Genomic DNA, 12,628 nt, shown 5'->3' with positions numbered 1-12,628 from the left:
TTCATGGTCTCCCACATGGGTGCAGGGGCCCAAGGACGTGGGCCATCCTGTGCTGCTTTCCCAGGCGCATTAGCAGGGAGCTAGATCAGAAGTGGAGCGGCCGGGACTTGAACTAGCGCCCATACGGGATGCCGACACTGCAGGCTGTGGCTTTATCTGCTACCCCACAGCGCCGCCCTGCAGTAAATACGTCCTCAGCAGGAAGACACGGAGGGTATGCGGGGCATCCAGGAGCATTCTTCCATTTCAGGAGCATTGCAAAGAAAAAAAATATGCAGAAAAAGCTAAGAAAAACACCGGTCATTTTTCAGACAGGAAACCAGAAACAACTTGAAATATGTCAAGCAGAGATTTAGGTGCTTATAAAATTACCGGGAAGCTTAGCCTCACACTCCAGGCTTTCAGGTTCATTGCTATGGCTGTGATGCTGAGCCAGAAAGCTGTGGCCACCACCCCAAGACGGGTCTCGGCAGAAAGTGGTCTCCCACCTCCCAGCACCCCCACACCCCACACTGAGAACACGGTGAGGGGACGGGGAGTCTGCCACAAAAGCCCCTCTCTGCACAGACCCTGTCTCTGCCCCCCATCCATCAGTCACTCAAGTATTCATGGGGCAGAAACTTCCAGAATGGCATCCAGGGAGACACTTATTCAACAAGCCCTGCACTTCACGTTGCTTTTTAAGAGCTCTTTGGATAAAAGGTAGCTTATCCTATTCTTTCCAGGGAGTTAGTTTCAACATGGTTTGGAAGGGTCAGTGAAAAGTAGACCCCACCAAGGAGACACTGCCCAGAGCTTGGTTCAGGGCAGCCCAATCCAAATTCCAACTCTCAAAGACAATTCCACGCCTCCCCACTCAGCTCTGGCAGCTGCTGAATGCCTGTCTGCCTCCTCCTGCCCCCTCCACGCCAAGTTCCAGTCCCAAGGACTGAACGGTTCCAACATACCGTGTTCCACCTCCGACACAGCACAGCGGAGCCCAAGGATCCCCACCCGGCTCACGCCCAGGCCACACCTCTTGGAGCTGGGTCACCCCAAGTAAATTCCCAGCCTTTCTGACTTGGGCCATCTTGTGCTGCTTTCCCAGGTGCGTTAGCAGGGAGCTAGATCAGAAGTGGAGCGGCCGGGACTTGAACCGGCGCCCATATGGGTGACTCACATAATAGGAAAATGAGATTAACCACGCTGGGGGATCCTTATGAGGATGGAGAGGGTTAGTAAGTGGTGAACACTGTTATTTTTCGGCAGGTAGGAGCAGGTGCCGGATGCTGTGCTAACTCACTGAGTCCCCAGAAGAATCCTAAGATAGAGGATCCACGACCTCTCACATGCAGACAAGAAAACTCAGGCTGAAAAAGAATAAGTACCTTACCCTAAGCCACGCAGATCCTGAGCGTGCTGCAGAGGCTGGATTTGAACTCCTGCTGACAGGAGTGACCAGCACATGGTCTGGTACCCAGGATGTCAGTGGATAATGTTCTTCTTAGCTCAGCTTCCCCTGCATTTGAGAGTCCCAAATTGGGTTCAGAGACACACTTGCTGAAGGGCAAAGCTCAGGTCAAAACTTAAGTCTCCTGACCCCAAGTTCAGGGTTTTCATCTTTACCCAAAACTCTGCCCTGCATGGAATCTGTTTCCAGTAAGACCAATCTAGGGGCCGGTGCTGTGGTGTAGCAGGTTAAGCCGCTGCCTGCAATGCCAGCATCCCATGTAGGTGCTGGCTTGAGTCCCCGGCTGCTGCATATCCGATCCAGCTCTCTGCTAAGGTGCATGGGAAAGCAGTAGAAAATGGCCCAGGTCCTCGGACCCCTGCACCCATGTGGGAGACCTGGAAGAAGCTCCTGGCTCCTGGCTCCTGGCTTCAGCCTGGCACAGTCCCAGCTGTTGAGGCCATTTGGGAAGTGAACCAACGGAAGGAAGAACTCTCTCCCTTTCTGCAATGCTTTCAGATAAATAAATAAATAAAAGAAAACAAGAAAGAAAAATTAACCTGAAGCTCAGCCAGGCTGGCACAGAACACACACATGTGCATGGCAACAGCGCCCTCTGCTGGCTGCAGGGAGCAGAGCGCGGGCACATCTGCAGCACACTCATTACTGAGGGTTTATCATTAGCTTTCAATCTCAGCCCCTTTGATCCCATTCCACCCTCACTCCCTTTCAAATGGGCTCCTCTGTGTTTCTCAGTCGTTTGTTTATCTTAGCTAGAGAGGCATTTTAGGGGCTGGTCATAGTCTTAGAGGGTTTCTCTGCTGCTTTTCCCCTTGTTCCCACGGCACTGCTGAATCCGTGGAAGGAGTGCAACCACACAGGGACACTGTGGTGGGCGAAGCCCCCACCGACTCTGTGCCTCCAAGTCCCAGGGGAAACCTAGTCTGAGCACTGAAGCCGACAACTGCCCCAGCCCCGAGCCCTGCTCTATGCTCGCATGGGCACCAAGGGCGCCAGCAAAGGGCAACGCACACAGCCGCCGAGATGGAGATGGAATGAGTGTCCCGAGCCCACGCTGAAATCCGAGCGCTCAAAGCACAATCACAGAAAGGAGTTTCAGGATTCTTTGCATTCATTGATTGGAAAATTAATTGCAAAGTTTCAAAAAGAATTCACCACCTCTGTTTTTATTTTCTCCTTCTCCACCTGCCCCAAAGAATGGTGACTGGAAGGCCAATAGACAAATCTCCAGAGATCTCTGTTTAAAACGTACCCATGGGGGCAGGTGCTGTGAAACTGCAGATTAAGCCACATCCCATATGGCAGGGACCGGCTTCTGTCTCAGCTCCTTTGCTCCCACTCCAGCTGCCCACTAACGTGGCACCTTGGGAGGCAGCAGATGATGGCTGGTTCAAGTCCCTGGGCCCCTAACACCCATGGAGGAGAGCTGGGTAGAGTCTCTGGCTCCTGGCTTTGGACAGGCCCAGCCCTAATTGCTGCAGGCATTTGGGGAGTGAACCAGTGGGTAGGAAATCAGTCTCTGATTTTTAAAGCAGAGTGACACAGACAATCTCCAAATCAAACAGGGATGACACAAAATTTTAGGAATACAAGGATACTTCAAAAAGTATGTACGAATTAGCATTAAGAGGTTAAGTATACTTTTATGCAAAATTTTTTTGAAATCTGTGTATAAGGGAGTTCTTCAAAAAGTTTGAAGAAAAACATATTGTTAAAAAAGTCACAATTACAGAGACAGGGGAAAGAGAGACACAGAGATCTTCCATTCATTGGTTCAATCCCCAAATGGCTGCAAGGGCCAGGATTGGGCTATGCCAAATCCAGGAGCCAGGATGGGCACAGGGGCCCAAGCACTTGGGCCATCCTCCTCCGCTTTCCCACACACATTAGCAGGGAACTGGATTGCAAGTGGAGTAGCTGGGACACAAAACAGCTCCGATGTGGGATGCTGGTGCTGCGGATGGCAGCTTAACCTTCTATGCCACAGCACGGGTGGCACCCCCTTCCCCCAGCCCCCATAAGCTTTCTGAAGTACGCTCACGTACACTGTAAGACAGAAACTCACCATCTCTGGACATCTAACTCCCTAGGCCAGATCTTCAGTGACCACTGTATGCCCAGGTACTACAGTTTAGAGCAAACAAGTCTTCCTAAATGGGAGCACACTGCACTGAAAACAAGCTCTCGGCTCTCACAGAGGCAGTGTTGTTTTGGAGAATGGCATCCAGGAAGAGACCTGCAGCTGCGTGAGGACCAGTGCTCCTAGTGCACGCTCGGGTTTGGAGCAGCAGCAGGAGGTGGCTACCGGGGCTGGGGGAAGCAGAAAGGCAGGGAAGCCAGGAAGGGGGCTGGGGGGCCATGGCAAGGAGCAGGCTATGCACGATGAAGATGTGCAGGCCAAGGACACGCATAAGGCTCCGAGCACCTGCTCCTTCCCTGCCTCATTCTCATTCCTGTCCTCTGTAGCTGGAGCCAAAGGTGCAAGTCCACATCCGGCACCAGCCCGCACAGCTGGCTCACCCACTGCCCTCTCGGATTCCTCCAGGGCTTAAGGGTCACGAGCACAGGGACTTGGAAACCAGTGGAGAGAAGGTATCTGCCTTCCGACTCCACCCAGTGTGGTGGAATGAGAAGGCCATGCCAAGATGGCTGCTGGCAAGCCAGCGTCAGTTACTCAGGAATGGCTTCAGAACCCACCTGGCAACAGAGCCTGCTTGGCAACAGGCTGTGATTGGATGTCTTCGGAAACTGCCTGGCAACAGGCTGTGATTGGTTAGGGCATAGACCGCCCCTTGACCGGATTGGCTGCCTTAGCTATATAAGCTGCTGTACCAACTGAAATAAATGAGTCTGCAGGCTGCTCGACTTTGGCCCGCTTTCACCCGGCTCCTGGGGTCTGTGTGGTGACTCCGCACCTCTTGCCCTCACCATGCTCCTCCTCTCAGAACGAATCCACAGCAACAACCCAGCACCCCTCCACTCTGCCTGCTCCCTTCACTACTATTAATTACTATTATGAATTATTATTATTGTTCCCGTGCAACAGGCTGACTCCATGTACTGCCCAAGATTTCTATTTCTCCATGGAACCCCTCTCCCTACCCCCAAACAGCCTTCCTGAAGAGGTACTCAGATTGTCGGCTTATCTGACAAATGGGAGGGCTGCGTTTACCTTCTCCAGGGACACAACATCCAGGACGTGGAGGTCAATGTCTCATGGTCAAGCTCAGGAAGCGTCACCAAGCACGAGGTCCAGAGGACAGCGGAAGCCCGTCAGTTCCAGCACGTGTCTGATGACACGCAGCAGAACAGTGCACATGGAACCAGATTCCAGTCAGAGGCAGCATCTGATCTCGGGGGACCCAAAGCTGAGCCTGGATTCCTGCCCCACAGAACCTGCTGCGTAATGTTGATCGTTCGGCATCTCTCAACGCTGGGGCACTTGGTGTTTGGTGTTGGAGTAGGAACACATTATCCATAGGTGACTTTTTTTCTTTCTTCCCTTGATGTCTTGATACAGAGCAATACTCGAGGACTCTAAGGCTTGCTAAGAGCACCAGGTTCACATGACAAGATTCTATTACAAGAAACCTAAGCTCAAAGGCAGAAGGTCTCTCAGTGCAGAAATGAAGCAGTAAGTATGCAGACTGAGATCTGAACTGAAACCCTCAGTGGACGCTGTACATTCTCCCACTCAGATCCACAGCTCTGAAATATCCTAGCAACTCGATCCAAGACTGGACTCCATCCTGCACCTGCTGCATGTACACCGCACGCCAGCCATGAACCAGGCAGGCCCCAGCCCCCGTAGCTTGCAGTCAGCTTACAGGTGTCAGCCACGATCAACTGAACCCACAGTGTGGGTGCCACTGTGCCCCCTGACCAGCATGCCTGATGCCGAGGTTAAGCTACTTCAATCGGGGTGACTCTTGACCTGTGCTGGCTTCAGCTTTGTTCTTAGAAAATTCAGGTAACCCGGATCAGAAATCCTAAGTTCAGACTAGAGCAGAATGGGGAAGACCTGGCTAGGGACCTCATAACACCGTAACACCATGGCCTGTAACACCATCTAGTCTGGCCCTGCCAAGGCAACACAGGTGGGCTTTGAAACTCAGTTGAACCAAACCAGATCACGTTCTCAGTTGATACTTCCATACGGCCTGCGAATGATGCCGTGATTATCCCAGTGGTCCTTGGCAGAACACATGTTCCTTATCCCTGCCCTAGAGTAAGGATCTGAAGCTCGGCTTGAGCTGAGTGATTCTACTGCTGACCTGAAAGATTGTTCCAGGACAGGGCAGTTACACATGCCGTGTTAAGACGCCAGAGCTAAGTCACGGTAGAGGGCCACAGAGCGTGGTTTATATCAATGGACTGAGGCAGAAGGAGAAATATCCCTTGGAAGAGGGACACGGCAGGAAGCAAACAGCTCTGCCCACAGAGCAAGGACAGCCTCCCACCAACAGATAAATAAGGCCCAGAGTAAGAAGCACGGACGGACTCGCAGGCCCTTTCCATGAAAGGAGAACTCGGTTTTTCCACATTAGACCTCAGAGTCCAGTGTGCAGGCAATATTGCTAAGGCTGATCCGAACAGGCAGGAATTGGATGTTAAAGCAGAACGCCCGGCCAGGGTGCCTTTGACACTTGCTGACAGAGGCCCAGCGTGTGTCGGGGAAAGCAGCACGCGGGATACACACTTGTAGACCGCTGGTTTCAGCCCCTGTGACAGATGAGCACACACTGTGTGCAGCCCCTGCTGTGACGATGCAGACACACTGTGTGCAGCCCCTGACTGTGAAGATGCACACACACTGTGCACAGTCCCTGGCTGTGACAGATACACACACACTGTGCGCAGCCCCTGCTGTGAAGATGCAGACACACTGTGTGCAGCCCCTGCTGTGAAGATGCAGACACACTGTGCGCAGCCTCTGCTGTGACAGATACACATCTACTGTGTGCAGTCCCTGGCTATGACAGATGCAGACACACTGTGTGCAGCCCGACTGTGAAGATGCACACACACTGTGTGCAGTCCCTGGCTGTGACAGATGCACACACACTGTGCACAGTCCCTGGCTGTGACAGATGCAGACACACTGTGTGCAGCCCCTGACTGAAGCTGCACACACACTGTGTGCAGTCCCTGGCTATGAAGATACACACACACTGTGCGCAGTCCCTGGCTGTGACAGATGCAGACACACTGTGTGCAGCCCGACTGTGAAGATGCACACACACTGTGTGCAGTCCCTGGCTGTGACAGATGCAGACACACTGTGCGCAGCTCCTGGCTGTGACAGATGCAGACACACTGTGCGCAGCCCCTGGCTGGGACAGATGCACACACACCCTGTGCGCAGCCGCAGCACTGAGGATTCGCTCCTGAGAACTCCCTTGCTTTCCCAGAGCACTGGCAGCTCTTGTCTGTGTCTTCTCTCTGAACTCTAAGCACCCTGAGAGCATTCGAATTGGGTTTTTAACCCCTTAGCTAGCCCAGCTCCTGGCACATGAGGGATGGTCAAAAACTGCTCATTGGGGGCCTTGTGGCCCAGTGCATAAAGCCCCCTGTTGTGATGCCAGCATCCCACATCGAAGCACTGGTTTGACTCCTGGCTGCTCCTCTTCTGATCCAGCTCGCTGGTCACCCATCTGGGCCGGCAGTGGAAGACAGCGAAAGTGCTTGGGCCACTGCTACCCACACAGGGGACCAGGATGGAGCCCGTGGCTTCAACTTTGCCCAGCTCTGGCTGTTGGTGTCATTTGGACACAGAACCAGTAGTTGGAAAAAAAATCAGCCCATCAGTCATGCTGCCTTTCAAATAAATATTCTCCCCAAATGGTATTTGAACAAGTAAGTGATAGACTGAGGGTACGTGAGTGAAGCCGTCACCCCAATCCTTCATCGCTGGATTCTCCCAAGAGCAGCCAGTCACGGTGTGAACCGGAGGGTCTCCCTCCCTGGGTGGGAACCCTGCCCACCGAATCCTGTGACTCCATCGCAGGACTCCCCCTGCCCCCACCCGTGCCACCCTGTGTCTCTCTAATATTCTCCCGATGCATAATTTGCAGACTATTCCAAAGCACGCCAAGGACTAGAATTAAGACGGGAACAAGTGAATCAGCACATCTGCTGGCAAACAGCAGGACAGGCTCGGCCAAGCTGACGGGAGCTGTGCGGGACACTGCTCCGGCGCACGACGCACAGCTTCCACTGGCCCCCGAGGCCACAGGGTCCGCTCCCCACGCCACCGCCACCCCACCGTGGGGAGGAGAGCGAGGATGCAGCCACCACGGCTCCAGGTCAGAAACCCCCCAGGTCCCCCCAGCCGGCAACCGCGGCCACAGCCCTTGCTGTGGCTTTGCACTCAGGGCTCTGGGCAGGGGTTGGGGACTCCGCCCTTGGCAGTCCTGAGCTCCGGACCTGCGTCTTGCCAGATTCCAGGGGCGTGGTAGGGCAGAGAGAGAAGCTGACCTCAGCCCTCCCTCTTTGGCCTGCACACCTAGGGACAGGGGAGAGAGAGAGAGACAGACAGAGGAGCTGAGGGGCGGGGAAGGAACATGGTGGCAGAACTTAAACCAAAGCCAGGGCGCCCGCGCAGCTGTCCTGGGCTCTGGGCGGTGTGGCTCCGTTGCCGAGCCAGAGCCCCGATGACTCAAGCTCTGTCTCCCTCTGGTGACAACTCTCGCCTCTGTCTCTGGCCTCCGCTGTGGCGGTTGCCCTGTTTCCCCGAAGCCGAGGCCTCCAGTGCTAAGCACACTTGCACTCTTTGGGGGCCCTGCTGGGACTCGGGCAGCGCATGCGCGCAAATCGGCCCCTGGGCCTGTACAGTGAAGCTGGCTGGCTTTGGGCAAATTCTGTGTTTTTCTGAGCTTCAGTCTCCTCCTCTCTGAAAGGGGAGGAGGAGCGGCTCCTCCTCTTCCTCCTCCTCCTTCCCGTCCCCATCCTTCCCCGGCTGCTCTTGCGAAGACAGAATACGACCAGTCCTCGGGCAGGGCTCATGCACAGGACACCTTGTGTCTGTGCCAGATACGGCGAACTCCAGCGCAAGGCAAGCTTGTTCTTCCAAGAGCACAGTAGGACAGCATCAAGCGAGAGCGCTCACTGACTGCGGTTTCTAAAGCCAGGAGTTGGCAGGAAAGGAGTCCACCTCTCTGTTCAAAGTGGCTTTCAGAATCGGCTGCATATTGGAATTGCCCGGGGAGCTTCCAAAACCATGCAAGCCCAGGCTGCACCCTTCAAAGTGCTGACCTCATTGGTGCAGCCTTGACCTGGCATTGAGGGCTACCAAAGCTCCGGAGCTGATGTCAGGTGCAGCCAAGGTGGGAACCACAGCCCTAGAGTACGTCCCCCCCCCCCCCCGCCTCTTCATGCAAAACCTGCTAAAGCATGCAAGCTGAGAAACCCCTTAGGAACAGAGTCCGCGTGAACTCAGAGCCGGTTTGCCGGTTTCCAAGGACCAGGAACACGGCGGGAAAGGACCGGCACATCCCACCAAGTACTGCTGTCAATCACAATGTTCTTCAGGACCTTTCTCCTGGCCCTGTGCTCTGTGAAGCCCCGTATTTCCGCAGAAAGCCTCTGCCATCGCCCCGACCTCCGAGAGCCGGGCCCGCCCACACACCTGTGCACACAGGATCCCAAGTCAGCAGTCACCCGGGGGAAGTGTCCCAAGCAGAGTCCGTGTGTGGAGGGGTGGGTCTGCCGGGGGACCTGCCACCAGCAAGGTCTGTCCGGGACCACGTGCTGTTCCGGGGTTACTTCCAGGCCGGTGTAGGTGTCAGCCGGCCCGGGGGATGAGCTCCTGGGGCGAGAGGGGGTGGAAGGTGTGTCCTTTCCCCAAAGGGGTGTCCAGTTCCACAGGACAAGGGCCAGGAGGACAATGCTGTGCCGCCACTTGTCTGCTTTTCCCTCTAGAGTAGGATTAGCTGGGTTGAGCGCCAGCTACGCCGCTTACTGCGTGATCTGAATTGTCACCTGTCAAGGCCTCCCTGTTTACACTGTCAGAGGGGTCCCCTCCCTGGGCTGTGACAAGCTCCCAGGGTCATCAGTGCAATTCAGCATCATCGACTGAGAACCATTCTCGGCGTTAACACTAAGCGTTCTTCAGAAAATTCTGGAAACCTGCATGGATTTCAAAAATGATTGTGCACACAAATACACCCCTTCTTTAATTCCATTTCCCGACAAAGTTTCCCAACATACCCTCATGTTATGATTTCTGATCCAGCCATCAAGAAACGTGGTTTGGTCTTCAAGAAATGGAGATTTTATTAAAACCAAAGCGACTGCAAAGAAAGGAGTCGCCCCGAGGAACTCGGCCTGGAATTCTTACTCTGGGGCGGGGCAGACTCTGCGTCACACCGGTGGGCAAGCTGTTGGAGGGGAAGGGGCTGGCGTCAAGGGGGAGAAGAATGCCAATGTCAGGCCTCAGCGGGTGTCCTCTAGGGTGACAGGGGTGCCACAGGTGAATACACGGGCAGCTGCAGCCTCCAGCCTTGGGACACCCTCACACCGCAGGCTACATGAGAATGCCAGGCCCTGCATTGCAGGGACAGGAACCTGCCTTTAGCATTTCTTACTGCAGAGGGGACTAAACACGCTGCTCCCCACGTTAGCTCTTGTAGTCCCTGCTTACACTGAGATGGGCCTGCGGCTGGCCCCTCAAGCTGGACGCCTATCAAACCTGGGCGCTCATCCCATCATCTCTGGGGGTGGTGCTCAAAGGGGCGTGCTCACGTTCCCAGCACCAACTCCCAGGGCCTGGGGGTGGGGGCCTTGGGACTGTGAGAGAAGATGAAGCCACAGGGAGAGACCCAGGCTCTCGCCCTTGGTGGAGACAAACCCTCAGGCTGTGGCTGGTCTCACGCTCTGCTGGGATGGGCCAAGGTCTCTGCTGATTCCCGGGCTCACACAGGTGAAATTCACACACACACACATCCATCCCAGAAGGTAACGAGTGGCCTGGAAGGCATTTCACCTGCTCCCAGCATAGTGACGGCTGTCTTAGCAGAAGAAACTAAACACGACATCCCTCCCAACACAGTCGGAGTGGCAGGCTCGCCGTCCCCGTAAGCCACGCTGTGTCCATGGAAGCTCACAGCCCATCAAATCCCCAAGCAGCTCCCAGTCCACACGGGGTCCACAAAGGGTAGAACTCGCAGTGCAACATGATGCGAGAACATCAACTACCCTGGCGTCTCTACTGATGAGAAGGTTTTGTACAGGGCTTCAAAATTCTAAAAAATTAATTAAAATTTTCCTCTCAGCATCCCACGAATTTCACATCTGCCACAGATTTCCCTACTAATTGGAAAAGCTGCTGGTGGAGGGCTTGTTACTAGGTGTTTGCACAGTGCAAATTAGGGTGTAATTAGAAGGCAGGGTGCATGCTAATGGGGATCCAGGCTGAGAAACCAGTGCCCACAGCAACAGACAGCGCTTCCTTCCGCTGCAGAGGGGGCTCATTTCTCTCCCAGTCTTGTCCGAGGTAACTAGCGGCAACTCCCCTTGTAGTTCGATGGGCGCCATTTGCAACCGCACAACCAGAGAAAAGACTCACTCTTGAAGGCCTCGCCGTCTCATAACTCAGCGGAAGCCACGCCATCCCTGCCAACGCGCACTCTCACGCGACATCCGGCGAGACGGCCTACCCCACACTTACTTTTACAGGGCTGCTAGATCTGCAGCTCCAAGGAGCTCTGCTCTCCAGGGAACTTCCAGGCCCAAGGGGTGGGCAGTCCCGGCCCTCGTGAAGCGCAAAGCCAACCTCAGTGTCCTGGTGTAAGGCCCAGCTGTAGTTCTCACCGTGATTGCCCAGCCAATGGACTCTAGGATCCTACTTAGGCCGGGAAGACAGCCGGCTGATTCAACTTAGCACACACGAGACGAGGCGCCGCACAGCTAATGCACATTAACTCATCACAGGAGGAACGAGTGAAACGTAAGGCATCTCACCTGCCTCCGGCGAGAAGCGTCTTCCCGAAGAAATAAAGCCTAGGCTCAAAGCCACTGCAACACAGGGTGGGAGGAGGTGTCCCCCCGAGGTTCCCTGCCCCAGCCTCAGACGGTAGCGACATTGGTGAGAACCTGGAGCTCTTGAAGAAAAGTAGGCACTCACCTGCGCATGCTCATAGCCTGTCCCAGCTGACACCATCCTGTTGCAGAATGCAGGTCCACCAGCAGCCAGACCCTCCCATGCCCCCGGCCGCCTCTGTAGACACACTGTGCTTCTCAAGACCCTGACAGCCTCCCCTCTACTCTGGGAACTCAGGATCGGGTCCAGCAGACCCACGCTGGTCAGCAGCTTCTCTCTCTGCTGTCACCGCCGCCTGCTTTGCTGCGGCAAGCGGGTTTGCTCCATGATTGCATGCACCTGGCCGCGCCTCGGGCTAGGGGCTGCCAATCAAAGTGCTCAAAAGCCGGGGCAGCAGCGGGAGTGAGGGCGCAGACTCCAGCAGGCTGGAGGGCACACGCTCCTTTGGAGAGCACAGCCACCCCTTGGCTCCTGCCACGTGGGCACGTGGCCCCACCATCACCTGGTTTCAGAGGAGAAACCGGGGTACCGGGTCGGCAACAGGAAACTGCCAATTCCGGAAATGCTAACTAGTTCAAAACTCTGCAAACTTGCAAGTTGATGCAACACACAGAAATCTCCCACTGCTAACATTTCACTGAATCTGCCTTAGGCTGGTGATTCCAGCCTACAGCGAAACAAACCAAACACGGGAGAATCAGCCATGGGAGATTCGGGGTGTAAGCTGGTACAGACTGGGGGGGAAAAAAGACCCTGACAGCTCTGCTGTTTTGGGCCCAATACATGATCTCCGCTGCCTTCTTTATCATTCATTTTTGGCCGAACACTGGAGATTTCTGCAAATGATGAAATTTTAAAAATTATAAAAACATGTTGTCAACACAAAGCTGTACTAAATCTGACCCTAAAAAGTGGTCCCTGGGTCTTGATGCATGCTATTGTTGGATGTAATATGTTAAGAGAGGGGTAAGTAAATCCCTCAAGCAAGAGAAGTTTTAGGTCTGCACTTTGGCGTAGGGAGCTAAGCTTCCCCTTGGGGTGCCAGCATCCCCTACAGTCACTGTTATGTGTCCTTGCTGCTCCACTTCCAATCTAGCTCTCTGCTATGGCCTGGGAAAGCAGCAGAAGATGGCCCAAGT

The 12,628-nt window shown here is 54.6% G+C and overlaps 1 protein-coding gene across 1 annotated transcript in view; it reads right to left on the bottom strand.

Moving 5' to 3' along the window:
• Positions 1-11,969, bottom strand: part of LOC127490640 (uncharacterized) — a 218,621-nt gene extending 206,652 nt beyond the window's left edge. Inside the window, exon 1 of the mRNA XM_070075740.1 lies at positions 11,574-11,969. The gene's annotated coding sequence lies outside the window, so the exon portion shown is untranslated. The remainder of the gene's footprint in view (positions 1-11,573) is intronic.
• Between the last annotated feature and the right edge of the window lie 659 nt (positions 11,970-12,628).

This window comes from Oryctolagus cuniculus, chromosome 6 (assembly GCF_964237555.1).
Source record: "Oryctolagus cuniculus chromosome 6, mOryCun1.1, whole genome shotgun sequence".
In the NCBI taxonomy this organism is placed as follows: domain Eukaryota; kingdom Metazoa; phylum Chordata; class Mammalia; order Lagomorpha; family Leporidae; genus Oryctolagus; species Oryctolagus cuniculus.
The sequence above is the reverse complement of the archived record's forward strand: the minus strand, read 5'-3'. Positions and strand labels throughout refer to the sequence as shown.